This window comes from Cynocephalus volans, chromosome 2, assembly GCF_027409185.1.
Source record: "Cynocephalus volans isolate mCynVol1 chromosome 2, mCynVol1.pri, whole genome shotgun sequence".
In the NCBI taxonomy this organism is placed as follows: domain Eukaryota; kingdom Metazoa; phylum Chordata; class Mammalia; order Dermoptera; family Cynocephalidae; genus Cynocephalus; species Cynocephalus volans.
Window position 1 is genome coordinate 73476321 of NC_084461.1, and position 17920 is coordinate 73494240.

The window sequence follows — 17920 nt, forward strand, 5'->3', positions numbered from 1 at the left end:
TTCTTTTAATTTCAGGCTGGTTTGTTCAGTAACTGCAGGCTTCAATTGGATTCAAGAAAAATATAATTTTATACACTATCCAGCTTTCTCTCATTGCTATAGGGGGACAACACTCTTTTCAACTTTCTATATATTTGGAAGAAGCCTAAAGCCAATTATTGTATAGGTACAATGAATAATTGGTGGGACTGTAAATTAGCACAGCCATTATGAAAAACAGTATGGAGGTTCTTCAAACAACTACAGATAGAGCCATCATATGATCCAGCAATCCCCCTACTTGGTATATATCCAAAGGAATGTAAATCATCATATTAAAAGAGTACCTGTGCTCCCATGTTCATTGATTGTGGAAGGAGGTCACCAAAGGAAACGGAGTCACTTGGAGAGATGGAGAACACAGATTTATTATGCTGGCAGAGACTCAGGGGAATTAGCATTCCAAAGACATGATCCCCTTATGCAGGGAGGACTAGGTCTTATAAACTTTTCTTGGGTAGGTAAGCAGCAAGCATTTTTATTGGCTATGTCTGTATTCAGGCAGAGTTACCAAAATTAGACTAGGTTAGCAGCTTTGAGTAAGGGGCTCCTACAGAACAAATTAGCAGCTACACAGGAAATTGCTGGCAAGCTGTGGTTTAGTCCAGTCTACTAACACAGGAAACCTAAAAATAAAACCGACTGGCTTGTAACCACAGAGCTATAGAACTCAGAAGCTGCATTTCAGCTGTTTAACCCTTAACACAACTCTAAACACTTCTTACATGCAGGCAGATATTAGCTAACATAACTAAAACAAAGATAAAAACAAGGATTTAAACAAGGGAAGGACAAAGAATCCAACCATTCCAATTGCAGCTGTATTTACAGTAACCAAAATATGGAACCAACCTAAGTGTCCTTCAACAGACACTGTATAAGGAAAATGTGGTATATATACACAATGGACTACTACTCACACATTTAGAAAAAAAAAAAAGAAAGAAAGAAAGAAAGAAATTCTGCCATTTGCAGCCACATGGACGAGTCTGGAGAAAATTACATTAAGTGAAATAAGCCAAACTAGGAAAGAGAAATACTGCATTTTCTCACTTATAACTGCATGCTGAGAAAGAAGGAAAGAAGGAAAGGAAGAAGAGAGAAAGAAAGAAGGAAAGAAGGAAAAAAAATGATCACAACAATTCATTGAACTTTCAGAAAGAGAACAAATCTAAGGTTACTAGAGATGGGGCAGGTTGGGAGGGGATTTGGGGATGTAGAGGTCAGGTAAAGTGCATAAAGAAAAATCACGATTTGTAATAATGAGTATGCTAATATTAAAAAAAAATCAGGCTGGTTTGTTCAGTGACCACAGCTTTCTATTGGATTTAAGAAAAATATAATTTTATGCACCATCCAGCTATATATCTCGTTGCTATGGTGGGACAACACTCTTCAACTTTCTGTATATTTGGAAGAAGCCTAAGCCAATTATTGTACAGATATAATGAATAATTGGACATCTGGATACATAGATCTTTGAGGACAAGAACCATGTCATTTACTTACATCCTTTTTTTTTTGCATGTTGTCTTTGTCCAGAGACTACCTCCTCTCAAGATCACAAGATAGTTTCCAAAAGCAATGGGGGATCAAGATTTATTATTGTGTCTTATGTAAATTAAGTTCCATAATGTCATCTCTAGAATGGGAAAATTCAAGGTAAATAAGTAGGGGAGATTTTATTTCAGTAGAGAAATGAAGCAAAGAATCAATTTTAGGATGATGTGAGGATTATCAAAAATGCCAAGGAAGTGAAAATGCCTTTTCTACAGAAAAACTATGTATATTTGCAAAAGAAAAAGTCTGGTAGGATATAAACCAAAATATCAAACAGTTTGACTCTGTAGGTTATAATTTTAGGTAATTATATATCACCTTTTAAAAATACTTCTACAAGTGTATTATTACCTGAAAACTCTTCAAAAAATGAAGCAACAGTCAGTTCCAGGAAACTAAATAATTTACTCATTGTAAAAATAAAAAAGAAAAAAAAATTAACAGATTTCTAACAAATATTCTAAACATTAAAAAGTTGGATGTTTGTTTTTGTTTTAGTTTGTTTTGTTTTGTTTGTTTGTTGCCTATTTTATCCACAGGGTTTATCTAGAAAATAGAAAATATCACCAAATATCCTGACCTACATTACTGATCTTGTGTGTATCACTCACAAATGTACATATTTAGTTACCATCTTCCAGCAAGCAATTCACCTTTATGCCCTGGCAGAACTTTATTCTTTGTATGTTTCAATCTGGAAATATTCATCTTTCTTTCTCAATATTCTCTTGCACATGTACTCTCTGTACTTGTTGATTGTTTAATGGATCCAAACCTACTGACTGGAAACTTTGGAGTTACCCCTTATTCTGCCTTATTTGTCTCAATTTTCACAATCAATTGCTTATCATGTTCTGCAAATTATATCTATACAAGATCCTATCTGCCTTAACCCCATTTTCTTCCCCACTGCTACTGCCTTATTTTATACTTCTGTCTTTTCTACCTGAAAAATTGTAGTTTCAGTCCCATTGACCTTAATGGCCCTCATCAATTATTTCTTTAAATTCCCCCTCATAGAAAGTGTCTTTTTAAATACATAAGTGAAATTATAACATTTCATATTTTTTAACAAATGCAATAACATCTTATATCTTGCAGAATTAAGTAGGCTTTTCATATAGTCTTATGTAGACCCCCATTCTCCTCTTTGTCCACAGGTCATTAGTCAAGTCATATTTGTCACAACTAAATGTCTCCAGGAAGACTACCTTGAGCTAAGACCTACCTTCAAATAGTTCTGAGTCAAATGCTCTTTTTCTGCATTCCAACCTTCTACTGTCGCCATGAGTGTCAGCTTTGATTTTTGCTGACACTTCTTGAGTGTTTAAAATATGCCAGATGTTATGCTAAATGTTTTATATATATTATCTTATTAATTCTCACAACTATGAGATAGGTTTTAACTACTATTTTCCAAATTTCATAGATTATTTAATAGAAATACTTAGTCACAGAGAGATTAAGTGGCCTAAAGTCACATAGCTAGGCGATGGCAGAGCCAGCATTCACATTCAGACTGGCTGACCCCTGGATCCATGCGCTTCATCACAAAATCACTCTTCGTATTTCATTAATCACTAGAGCACCAAAGCAAAAATGTAATATTTCTAATTTTTATTTACTCCTCTATGGTTTAATTTGGAATGGTAAATTTGTATTCCCAGTGGTTTGCAAGTTTTAAAGCAAGAGTTTTTATTTTGTTACTTAATTCTGTACTGCTTCACAGTACTTTGTGAATAGTTGGTATTAAATGATTGTTGGATGAGCCAATAGTTTATTTGCCTACAGAGTCTCCCAATCTCAATTCACTTTGCAGTTAGCTGATGAATTAATTCCACTAATTCTGATCATGTTACTATTTTGCTCAAAAAATTTCAATAAATCCTTACTTCCTCTCATGTAAGAGTCCTAAATCCTCAAACTGGCTTTAGGAAATGCCATGGTCTAAATCCAATATTTCTTTTAAATGTCATATTACACCGCCCATCTTTACAAAACCTCTGATTGTTCAAAACTTGCTGTTTTCCCTACATACTTATTTCATTCTATCTTCATGGCATTGGCTATAGCTATGTTCCTTATACCTAAAAAGTTCTACTTGTTCTCATCTCTAAATGATCAAATCAAAACTAGACTTCTCTGGTTCACCTATGTTAGCCTTCAAAACAGCTATATTATTATATCTGCATTATTTCAATGTTCCAATGTCTAATACATTACTGTTTCTCTGACATGATATGTTTCAGTATCTTGCTAACCAGCAGAATACTCAATAAATGTTAAGTAAGAAATTAGTGGGGGTAAGCCTTTAATATAATTTGTATACATCCAAAACTTAAGTAACATGCAGATTTCTTTCAGTGTTTTTATGAGATAGTAAAAGATATCATTAAAATACGGGCAAGGATTTTCTGAAAAACATTGAATGGATCTGGAATATTCCACCAAAAGAAGGCAGCAACCCTAACGTTTCTACTGTATGAAATCTGTGTAACCTTTACAACACAATGGGTCAAAAAGAAAACAACATTATGACTTTAAACCAAAGGTTAGTATGGAAAAAGTTTTTATTCCAGTGAGGAATAGAATAAACATTTTGTGGGGCTATATACAAACTCCACTGCCACTTTTATAAATATTTCTGATGAGAGATAAAAATCTTTTCAGATATATGGAAGGATATGCTATTGTTCAAAAGTGTGTACCATAAAACAAACATATACTATTAAAATCAAAATTGAATTCACTTAACCTACAAATTAGATTTCCATTTCAAAAGTTAATGAGAAACTATATAGAAGAATTACATAGGTATATTTGGGGAAAACCAATTAGTATAATGTGCTGAATGGGTTGTTGCATTTGAATTAAGGAAATAAGTTAAATGCCAAAAGCAAATGCTGAAACTCACTTTAAGGTATTCTAAGTTTCATCTTATGATTCTAAACTTCTTACTAGTAACATGACTTAGTAGGCAATTCTTTTATGCAAAGAAGTAAATTTCAGAGGTCAGCTTTTGGCTTATTCTTCTAAACTGATGCATTACTTTTTGCTTTCTAGTGATTTAAGGAGGAGAAAGGAAAGATTATACTCATTCATCTTCCTAATGATATCTGCCTACCAGACCATACTCTGCATATCTAAGTTGAATTTTTCAAGTAGCAAATAATTCAATAGAGAAATGCCCTTTCTAGGGGAATATTTTGTGGCAAGATAATTTCTGAGATACTCATTTCTGATTTCTCCCTATGTTTTTGCTATTTATTTTCTAGTAGGCTCTGCCGTGCTTGCCTTGTGAAAGATTTGTGGTGGGTCTTCCAGACTTTTGTTTCTAAACAAAATTTACTGGGACAAATAAAGGAGAACAAATTTTTGAGGTAAGAGAGAATCCAGTGACAATAGGAAAATAGGAGAATAATGATTGATGGAAGGTATTTCCTTCAATATCAGAAAAAAAATAATAATAATCACCCTTATTCACAGCAATACTTCAGGCTTTAAAAGATGGAGAAAGGGGAGAGTTTGAGTCATCCCAAATACAGAACATGCTCTGAATTGTGTGTGTAGATAGAATAACAATGGAGACTGTCTCGTTAAAGGCCACCATGAGGAACATGCTCCAGCACGATGGAGTCATATGTGAGATGAGGAATCATTTGAATATTTTTCTCCTATTGACTGGGCTGAGGTATTAGTGTGTGTGTGTGTGTGTGTGTGTGTGTGTGTGTGTGTGTGTGTGTGTGTGTGTGTGTGTGTGTGTGTGTGTGTGTGTGTTTAGAGATGAATATATCTTAATCAGCAGCCATTTATCTACTGCTCTTATCCTCCATTGGCTGAGGATGCCTCAATTTGCATTAATATCCTCCTAATGTTTTGGTTGAATACATAGAATCATCTAGCAGGTTTCCTCAAACATAGCATTAGAAAAATCTCAGAGCAGGAAACAAGAGATTTTCAGAGAAATATTAATGTACAGGCACCATTATCATCAAAGGGTGGGGAGTAGGGATGGGAAGAGTGCATGCAGTGGTACACTATAACTCTTTGAAACCAGAAATTAAGCCAAGAGGACAAAAGATGTTGTACAACCAAACTAGCAGTTTTAAAGAGGTTTGATAGCAGAATGCAGAGTGGATTAGAAATTTTATTGGATGTTGGAGCAGAAAATTACCAAGATATGATGAGCTCAAAATTAAAATTATGACAGCAGGAAAGAGATAAGCAAATAGATTAGAGCAATATTAAGAAGATATACAGGGCAGGCCTGGTCAACAAATAGATACAAATAACAGGAAAGAAGGAGCTCAGGGTTGAAAGCCAGGTTTTTCAGAATCTGGTAAGTAGTTGAAACATTCTCTGAAATGATAGCAATAAAGCAGATTTGAGAAAAAAGTTAATAAGTTCTATATTGAACATATGCTGCAAAACCTATGAGATATACAAATTTAAACTTTCAGAGCTCGGGAGACAGTTCTGAGCTGGATATAGTGATATTTGAGGGTTTTTCGGGGTTTTTAAAAACATTTTTGAGAAAGGAATGTCTTAGTATAAATAATTAGCAGGACTCACAATTAAAGGAGCATAAATGGACATAAATGGCATTGAATCTGTTTTTACTAATGGATTAAGCCATTAAAGCTATTTCCTTATACTGGCACATAATCTTAAATTTTCAAACAATTTAGCAAATATGGTCTCATTTAATATTAAAATCAACTTATTTAAGGTACACAGGGAGATATTATCTTTATTTAGAAGGCAGAGAAACTGCAGCCCAGACAGAGTAAAATGTCTTTCCATGGAATAAAGGGAATTTATTTACATAAACCTGGTTTCCTGCACTCCATCCATTATGCCCTATTCCTTTTTTTAGACATTATACACAATATGATTATTGTTTATTAATTCTTTTCTATACATTACATAAAATATTATTTTTAAAAGCTAAAAACATTTTTATCTGGACAAGAGTTGATGTTTAAAACTAGCTAAAATAAAGTACTACAAACAGGGCTGCTTAACACAACTGAAATGTATTGTCTCACAGTTCTGGAAACTACATGTCCAAAATCAAGACACTAGAAGAGCAAGGCTCCCTTTGAAAGCTGTAGGGGAATACTTCCTCTATTCTTTTTACATTCTGCTGGATTGCAAGCAATCTTTGATATTACTTGGCTTTCAGAAGCATAACTCTGATCTGTCTTTGTTGTTGCATGGTGTTATCCTTGTATCTTTGCCTTCATATAATCTTCTTCATATACGGGCACCAGTTACACTGGAACAAGGGCCCACCCTACTCTAATATGACCTCATCTTAAATTACATCTGCAGCAACCCTATTTCCAAATATGGTCAAATTCTGGGGTCACATTCCTGGAGTCAGGACTTGGATATATACGTTTTTTTCCATGGGGGCAAAATTTAACCCATAATACCAACCATACCTAATTGTATTAGTAAAATATTTTGTACCTGTTACTACATTTAATGAAATAAGTACATTTTAAATATTTGACTAGATGTTCAGAAGGTTCAGAGATAGAACTATCATTTTAAATTACATTGACAAAGTACCTCAAAAGGACTTTAGAACATGTTACTAATTAGCAAAAAGAAAAGAGTGACTTACGATCTTACATTCTTAATCAATCATTTCATTTTTTTGTGATGTAGAATAGTATTACTTAATTTAATTTATTTTTTTGAAACATATTGAATATAAACATATTTGTGAGGTACAGAGTTGAAATTTAATTTCAATATGTGCATACAATTTGTGATGACCAAATCAGGGTATACAAAACTAAATCATTTCTTCGTAATGAGGACATTCATCCTTCTCTCTTCAGATAATGTAATGCCTCTGGCTTTATTTATTTATTTGACAATGATGGCTTTGGCGATACCCTGCAAAGTTATTATTTGGAAATGAAGTAGAAATAGAATACTTACCAAACAAAAACTGTGGGAATTAACCACCATAAAACAGCCCTACAAAAAATCTTTAAGAGAGTCCTACATCTGGAATCCAAAGAACAATAATCACTGTTATGAATACATGAAAAAGAATAAAACCCACTGGTAAAGCAGATACACGGAAAGAGAAAGAAACTATATCTTATCACTACAGAAAAGCCAACAAACAGCAAAGACAAACAATAAAAGAGAAAGAAAGGAATAAATTATATATAAAACAACCATTAAAAATCCATAAAATGCCAGGAGAAAGGTGATAACTTTCAATAACAACCCTAAATGTAATGAATTGAATTCCCCTATTTAAAAGATATAGACTAGCTAAGTTGAATGGACTAAAAAACTAGACCCAACTATATGCTACCTACAGAAACTCACTTCACCTGTAAAGACACATATAGACTAATAGTGAAGGGATGAAAAAAGGTATACCACTCAAATGGAAACCAAAAATGATCAAGAGTGGCTATACTTACACTGGATAAAATACACATGAAAACAAAAAGTATAAACAGAGACAAAGAAAGTCATTATATAATGATAAAAGAATCAATTTAGAAAGAGGATATACAATTGTAAACATATATCTACCAAATATCAGAGCACACAGATATATAAACCAAATATTTTTAGATCAAAAGGGAGAGATAGACACCAATATAATAATAGTCGGAGACTTCAACAACCTTTTCTCAGCACTGGACAGATCATCCAGACCAAAAAAAAAAAAAAAATCAACAGTGAAATATTTTTTTAGGTATTGAAATCAATTTAAACTGAAATTGAAATTAGTTTAATGAAAATATTAGCTTTAGCAAGATGGGTGGCTAGAGGCAGCCATCCCTTGTCTCTAATACAAAGAAAATCCGAAGCAAGAAGTAAATAATCACCTGTAGAATAGATTGTCTAGGAGAAAACAGTAAAATCCAGCAAAATAGTGAGGAAAACCCCCAAAGATCTGGAAACTCAAGACATCAACATAGAAAGACAGGGGAAGAACCCAACCAAGACCAGCACAGACACTGAAGAGACCCTGAACTGCTGGAATAAGATAGTCAGGGGCATGTCTGCTCAGTGCTCCCACCTGGATGTCTGTATTTCAGGCTGCAAAGTAACCACAAGTGCTCTTGAACAGTGAGCCCAGCCTAAGCAGCTGCTGGGAGCCCAAACAACTGCATTTTCCAGAGGTGAAGTTCATGCTGTGTCTTTTCCACCTCCTTGGTCTTGGGCTGCTTTTAGATATTGCCATTTTGGCATCGAAGTCAGGACACAGAGCAAGCCTCTGATGCTGCAGCAGAGTGTGTCAGCCACTCCTTGTTATGGGCAACAGTGTGCATCTCTGTTGAACTTGCCTAGATCCACACCCACCTTTCTTCAAGAGCTCAGAGTCCTGCCCAAACCAGCAGGCCTGGAGAGTGTGTAGAGAGTGTGCAGTCTCCTCCAGGGTACATGCAGTCCTGTGAGTCTTTAGGAAACTTGCTGGGATCCATGTGTACCTTCCAATCAAGCTCAGAGCCCTGCCCAACTGAGAAGGCCCAGGCCACCTTCCCCAGTGGAGATCATGTGGGCAGTGCATTGGCCTCTCCTGGGAGTGCACAGCTACTGCATCATTAGTGAATTTAGCTAGATCCACATCCACTTTTCTTGGGTAGTTCAGAGTCCCACCTAACTCACCAGGTTCATCTGCCCCAATGGAGAGTGGGCAGAGAATATGTAGTCTCATCCTGGGTACACATAATTTTGCAAGTCTCTAGAAAATTTGCCTGGATCTACACCTACTGCCTTGGATTGAGTGTCCCCCCAAAACTTGACCCTCAGTGTAGTGGATGAATTATGTCCCCCAAAATTCACTGAAACTTGAATTGTGTCCCCCAAGTTTCATGTATTAGAAACTTAGTCCCCACTGTGAATGTTAAGAGGGTGGGAAATCCTATTACAGTAATTGGAAAGTGGAGCCTTGAAAAGGTGATTGTATTATGGGATCACACAGTAGTGAATGGATTAAAAATGGTGGTCAGGGGCATGGTTCTGAGGGCTTTAAAAGGAGTGGAGAGTCTTTCTCTCCTCTGCTCTCTCTCTTCTTTCACCATCTTGCAATGTGAGACCCTTAGGTCGCTGTCACCACCACCAGATGGACTTTGGACTTCCCAGCCTCAGAAACTGTAAGCAATAAATTTTGCTTTTCTTTATAAATCATCCAGTTTCAGGCATTTTGTTATAAGCAACATAAACAGACTGATACACCCAGTATGACAAGGTTAAGAGGATGGGAAATCATATTATGGTGATTGAAAGGTGGGGCCTTGAAGAGGTGAGTAGCTTGTATGATCATGTTGTAATGAATTGATTAATAATGGAAGTCAGGGGTGTGGTTTAAAGGGAGAACATGAAAAGTCAGTCTCTCTGCTCTGCCATTTTCTACTACGTGAGACCCCTGGATCACTATTGCCACCAGCAAGGCCTGCACCAGCTTTGTTTCCTGCACTTTGGATTTCCCAGCTTCTGAAGCTATAAGCAATAAATTATTTTTTCTTATAAATCACCCAATTCCGGGTATTGTGTTATAAACAATGGACATGGAATAATACAGAAAATTGGTACTGAGAGTGAGGTGTTGCTTATAACAAATACTTGAAAATGTGGAAGCAGCTTTTGAACTGGCTGTTGAGGACAAGATGGAAGAATTTGAAGGATTAGGCCAGAAAAAGCCTAGATTCTGGTGAAAGTTTAGAAGACAAGAAAACCATGGAAAGTTTGGAATGTTTTAGAGACTGGTTAAATGGCTGTGACCAGAATGCTTATTGAAATATTGACTGTAAAGAGCATTCTAAGGAAGTCTCAGAAAGAAATAAGAAAGAGTTTTTGGAAACAAGGGATAAAATCACCCTTGCCATGAACTGGCAAGGAACTTGGCTGCATTCTCTTCAGGCCCAAAAGTTTTATGGAATGTGGAACATAGAGGGGCTGACCAAAGGTAATTCACAGAAATTCCTAAGCAGCAAGGTATTATGGAAGCTGTATGGTTACTAGTAACAGCCTATGGCTGAGTTAGAGTGGCAAAGGCATGACATAAAGTCAGAATTTAAAAAGAAAATGGAGTGTAAAAATTTGAAAAATTTGCAGCCTGACTACATGGTAGAGAAGTAGAGAGCATTTTCAGGAGAAACATACAATGGTGTAGCTCAGTAACCATTTGCTAAGAATAGTACAAAGGAAAGGGAGTATCAAGAGAAGGAGAAAAAGGCCCCGATGGCATTGCAGAAGCCTCTGGGGCCAGCCCTTCCATTACAGGCCGAGAGGCCTGGGAGATAGAATGGTCTTGAGAAACAAGCCTGAGGTCCTCTCCAAAGGCTTGCTGCCCAGGGCCACTTTGGGAAGCTGCTTTCAGCACCAGCACCCCTGGTGCTTTGACTGCTCCAGCTGTGGCTAAATTGGCCCCAGACATGGCTAGACCTGTAGCTTTGGAAAACACAAGCCAGACATTGATGGCATCTGCATGATGTTAAGTTTGCAGGCTCACAGAAAGGCAGAGCTGTGGAGGCCTGGGAGCCTCCACCATAATTTCAAAGGATGTATGGAAAAGTCTGGTGACCTAGGACGAGATCTATCACAGGGATGGAGTCACCACACAGAGCCTTCACTGGAGCAATGCCAAGCAGAAATGTGGGGTCAGGGTTGCAGCAGAAAAATCCCAACAGTGCTGTGCTTAGTGGAGCCATGAGAGCAGGACTGCCACGGAGACCCCAGACCTGTGGAGCTACCAGAGTATAACACCAGCCCGCAAGATCTAATGTGTGGTCTGAGACCAGGAAAGCCTTAGGAGCAAAGCTTCCTGAGGACTTGGGGCCCCAACCGCTGTACCAGTATACAGAGGACATCAAATATGGAGTCAAGGTACATGATTAACCAACTTTGAGATTTAATACCTGCCCAGTTGGGTTTTGGACTTGTTTAGGACCTGTTACATCTTTCTCTTGGTTTATTTCTCCCTTTTTGATTGGCGATATGTACCCAATGCTTGTCCCATCATTGTATCTTGACAGTATACAATTTGCTTTCAACAGCTGTGCTCCCTGGACTGTGGACTTACCAGACTGTAAACTGTATGAAATACATTTTGTTTTCTTATAAATCGCCCAGTTCCAGGTATTGTGTTATAAGCAACAGAAATGGACTAATATACCTACAACCCTGGAAGTTCAGTGTCCCACACAATTTAAGAGGCCTGGCCACCCCAGCAAAGAGCATGTGAGGAGTGAGCTGGTACCTACTAAAGGTTTCACCCAGAACCAAACTTAAAATGCCAACCCAACTGTCAATATAGAACACTTCTTCGAGTAAGTATTTCTCTCTTTAAAAATTACTACAAAAAATAGAAAAAAGCAACTACACTAACACATGCCTAGACATCAATGGAGACATGTGAGAAACATGAAAAAACAGGGAAACATGATACCCCCCAAAGACAATCATTCTCCAGTACCAGGATGCAAACAACAAGAAACCAGTGAAATGCCTGAAGAGGAATTCCAATAAACTGAAGAAAACTCAACATGGTGAAAGAAAAAATAGATAGAAATCAAAATGGAAAATAATCCAGGATATGAATGAGAAATTCAACAAAGAAATGGAAATCATAAAAAGAACCAAGCAGAAATCCTGGAACTAAAGAATTCATTCAATGAATTCATACAATGAAATTAAAAATGCAACCAAGAGCAGACTAGAAAAAGCACTAGGAAGAATCTGAACATGAAGTCGGGTTTTTCAAAATAACCCATTTGGACCAAAAAAAAAAATAAAGAAAGAAAGAAAGAAACAAGAAGAAAGCCTACAACTTCTGGATTATGGGTGTACAAAAGGAATAGAAAGAAAAGGACATTGAAAGCTAATTTAATGAAGTAATACCTGAAAATTCCACCTGTATTGGGTGAGGTATGGTTTCCCAAATCCAAGAAGCTCAAAGATCCCTGAACAGATTCAACCTAAAAAGGTCTTCCCTGAGATAAATTACAATCAAATTGCCAAAGGACAAAGACAAAGAAATAATTCAAAAAACAGCAAGAGAATAGTGTCAAGTCCCTTATAAGAAAATGCCCTTCAGAAAACAGAAGACTTCTTGAAAGAAACATTACAGGCCAGAAGATAGTGAAATGACATATTCAAAGGGCTAAAAGAAAAAAAACTGACAGCCAAGAATACTGTAGCCAGCAAAGCTATCCTTCAGAAATGAAAGAAAAATAGTGTCTTTTCTAGACAAACAAAAACTTTGGGAATTCACTACCATAAGACTGGCCCTACAAGAAATCCTCAAAGGAGTTCTACATCTGGAATCAAAAGGGTAATAACTAGCATCATACACACAGAAGAAAGAATAAAAAACAGTAGAAAAGCCGGTATGCAAATGATAAAGAGAAAGAAATTGTATTATATAACTACAAAAGTACTCCAAACAGCAAAGACAAACAGTAAAAGGGAAAGAATGGAACAAAAGAAATATAAAATAACCATAGAAAACTAATGAAATTGTAGGAGCAAGGTGATACCTTTCAATAACAACCCTGAATGTTAATGAATTGTATCACTCAATTAAAAGATATAGATTGGCTGAATGGATTAAAAAACTAGACCCAACTGTATGGTGGCTGTAAGAAATTTACTTCCCCAGTAAAGATACATATAGACTAACAGTGAAGGGGTGACAAAAATACTCTATAGAAATGGAAATCAAAAATGAGCAGTGTTGCTGTACTTATAGTGAATAAAATAGATTTTTTTAAAGCAAGAAGTATAAAAAGAGAAAAAAGGATATTTTCTAATGATAAAGGGATTAATGGAGCAAGAAGATATAAAAATTATATATATGCACCCAATGTCAGAGAACCCAGATATATAAATCAAATGTTATTGGATCTAAAGACACAGATACACCCCTATATAATAATGGTTGGGGACTTCAATACACCTCCCTTCATTTAGACAAAAATCAGCAGAGATATATTGGATTTAAACTACACTTTAGACCTAATGGACTTGACAGTCATTTACAGGACATTTCATACAACAACTAAAGAATGTACATTCTTCTCACGTGCACACGGATCATTTTATGGGATAGATCCCATTTTAGGCCACAAATTAAGTGTCAAACAATTTTGAAAGATTGGAATCATATCAAGTATTTCTTCCAGACCACAAAGGAATAAAAGTAGAAATAAGCAACAGCAAAACTTTAGAAACTATCCAAATAAATGGAAATTCAACAACATGCTCCTGAATGACCAAGGAATCAAAGAAAAAATAAAGGAGAAAATCAAAAAATTCCTTGAAACAAATGAAAAACTGAGCAAAACCTAGCAAAACCTATGGGATAGTGCAAAAGAAATACCAAGAGGGAAGATTCTTGTAGTAAGTGTTTACATCAAAACAGTTGAAAGATGCCAAATAAACAAACTATTGCTATAAAATTAATCCCCCAAATTAGTAGATGGAAATGAATAATAAAGATCAGAGCAGAACAAAATGAAATAGAAACACACACACACACACACACACACACACACACATACACACACATACACACACACACACACACACACAAAATGACACAAAAGACTGATAAAACAAAAAGTTGGTTTTTGGAGAAGATAAATAAAATTGACAAAACAAGAAAAGAAAGGAGAACACCCAAATATCAAAAATAAGAAATGAAAAAGGAGATATTACAACTGATACAACAGAAATATAAAGAAAGATGAGAGACTATTATGAACAACTGCATACCAACAAGTTTGAAAATCTAGATGAAACTGATAAATTTCTGGACAATTTCAACCTACCAGGACTGAACCAGGAAGAAATAGAAAACCTGAACGGACCAATAATGAGTAACAAGATTGAATCAGTAATCAGCACTATCCTAATGAAGAAAAGCTTAGCACTGGATGACTTCACTGCTGATCTCTACCAAAGTTTTAAAGAAAATTTAACACAAATTTTTCTCAAACTATTCCAAAAAACTAAAGCAGTGGGTATACTCACAAACTCATTTTGTGAGGCCAGCATCACCCTGATACCAAAACCAGACAAAGACACACAAAAAAAATTACAACCAACACTCTTGAAGAACTCAGATAAAAAATTATTAACAAAGTATTAGCAAACAGAACTCAACAGCACATTTTTAGTAACCTTAGGATCATTCTCTCCTTCTGAAAGTTCAATGAATTGTTTTTTTCCTTCCTTCCTTCCTTCCTTCCTTCCTTCCTTCCTTCCTTCCTTCCTTCCTTCCTTCCTTCCTTCCTTCCTTCCTTCCTTCTCCTTCCTTCTTTCCTTCTCTCTATTTCTCTTTCTGTCTGTCTTTCTCTCTTTCTCTCTTAGCACCCAGTTATAAGGGAGAACACGTGGAATTTTCTTTCCTTGTCTGGCTCATTTCACTTAACATAATTTTCTCCAGATTCATCCATGTTGCTGAAAATGGCAGAATTTCTTTTCTCTTTTTTTTTTTATGGTGGAGTAGTATTCTATTGTGTATATATCATATTTTCCTTATCCAGTCACCTGTTGAAGGACACTTAGGTTGGTTCCATATTTTGGCTATTGTAAATAGAGCTACGATGAACATGGGAATGCAGGTATCTCTTCGACATGAAGATTTCCATTCCTTTGGATACATACCCAGTAGTGCGAATGCTTGATCTGTAGCTGTTTGAGGAACCTCCAAACTGTTTTCCATAGAGGCTGGGCTAATTTATAGTCCCACCAACAGTGCAGAAGAGTACTCCTTTCCCCGCATCCTTGTCAGCATTTGTTATTCATGGTCTTTTTAATAATAGCTTGTCTAACTTGGGTGAGGTGACATCTCAATGTGTTTTTGATTTGCATTTCTTTGATGACTAGTGACACTGAGCATTTTGTCATGTACCTGTTGCCCATTTGTACATCTTCTTTTGAAAAATGTCTATTCATCCCTTTGCCCATTTTTTAACTGCATTTTAAAAAATTTTTACTACATAGTTGTTTGTTTAAATTCTTTGTACATTCTGGATATGAAACTCTTGTCAGATGTATAGGTTGCAAATCTTTTCTCCCATTCCATAGGTTGTCTTTCTGCTCTGTTGATTGTTTCCTTTGCTGTGAAGGAGTTTTTAGTCTGATATAATCCCATTATTAGTTCAACATCCCTTTAGGATAAAATTTATCAACAAATTAGGTACAGAAGGAAAGTATCTCCACACAATAACATTCATAAATGACACAGAGCTAACATCATCCTGAACAGAGAAAAGTTAAAAGTTTTTTCTCTAAGAATAGGAACAAGAAAAGGATTCCCACTCTCACCACTCTTATTTAATGTAGAATTAGAAGTACTATCCATAGCAATCAGGCAAGAGAAAGGGACAAAGGACATCCAATTGTAAAAGAGGAAGTCAAATTGTCTCTGTCTGCAGATGGTATCTTATATGTAGAAAAACCTAAAGACTTCAACAAAAAACTCTTAGAGCTGATAAACAAATTCAGTAAAGTTGCAGGATACAAACTCAATACACAAAAGTAAATAGCATTTCTACACAACAACAAGGAACTAGCATAAAGAAATCAAGAAATTAATCCCATTTACAATAGTTACCAAATAAATAAAATATCTAGGAATAAATCTAACCAAGGAAGTGAAAGATATCTACAATGAAAACTACAAAACACTGCTGAAAGAAATTGAAGAGAACACAAAAACAACCATGCAAAAATGTAGAGGATTCATAAAGGAAATGTACTTCACAGGGCCTGGTTTTCCAAAGCCTTGCAGTTTCAAATATTGACCTTAGAAAGGACAGGAAATTTTCCCCAGGCTATTGAGTCTCTGCTGCAAGATAAGAATTGTACCACAGCAAGGTTGCTGGCTCAAAGACAGACAAGGTACTGATTGATATGTAAAGATCCTGGGAAAATGCTGTAAGAAGAGAATGTTTGCTAAAATCAAGCCTTTTTTGCAAATTGCATTACAGAAGGTCACCTTGCTTGACTTACTAAATGTTACCAGCTTCTATTGTTAAACTTGTTAAACTGTACTTAACAAAACCCCACCTATGTCTCTTCTTATAACTTCTTGGTCTAGAGAATAAATGCAGGAAGAGAACCCCAACTCATGGTTAATTTCCCAGATGGAAGAAAAGCCTCACACTTGAAGGTTCTGGGATATTAACCCCATTCTGGGACTTCTCACTGCTCAAAAGAGATGGGCTTTGAGTAAACTTTGGTGGCTCTGTCACCCAGGGCGAAAGGGGTGTCAAATCCATGGGAGGCAAAGCAACACAAAAAAACAAAAAAACCTTAAAGATTCCATGCTTGTGGATTGCCAAAGCAATCTATAGATTCAACACAATCCCTATCAAAATATCGATGACATTCATCACAGAAATAGAAAATAACAATCCTAACATTCATATGATAAAACGAAAGACCTTGAATAGCCAAAGAAATCCAGAGCAAAAAGAGTAAAGTGGGAGGAATTATACTACCTGACTTCAAATTATATTACAAAGGTATGGTAACCAAAATAGCATGGTACTGGCATAAAAACACAAATGGACCAATGTAACAGAATCAGAACCCAGAAATCAATCCATGTACTTATAGCCAACTGATCTTTGACAAAGGTGACAACAACATACAGTGGAGAAAGGACAACCTCTTGAGTAAATGGTGCTGGGAAAACTGCATACCTATATGTAGAAGAATGAAAGTACATCTCTATCTCTCACCATATACAAAAATCAACTCAAAATGGATTATAGTCTTAAATATAGAACATGGAACTATAAAACTTCTAGAAGAAAACACAGGGGAAATGCTCCATGAAAAAAGATTAGGCAAATGTTTTATGAATAAGACCTCAAAAGCACAGTCAACAAAAGAAAAAAATAAACAAATGAGATTTTATCAAACTAAGAAGATTCTGCATAGCAAAGGAAATAATAAACAGAGTGAAGGGACAACCTATAAAATAAGAGAAAATATTTGCAAACTACACATTCGACAATGGACTAATTTCCAGAATATAAAAAGAACTCAAACAACTCAATAAAAAAACCCAAATAACCCAATTAAAAAATGCAGAAAGGAGCTGAATAGACATTTCTCTAAAGAAGATGTACAAATGGCCAACAGGTATATGAAGAAAATGCTCAATATCACTAATCATCAGGGAAACACAAATCAAAACCAACTGGGGTGAGATACTGTCTCACCCCAGTTAGACTACCTTTTGTCTGAAAGACAGAAAATAACAAATGCTGGCAAGAATGCAGAGAAAGGAGAAGTCTTATAGGTTGATGTTGGGATT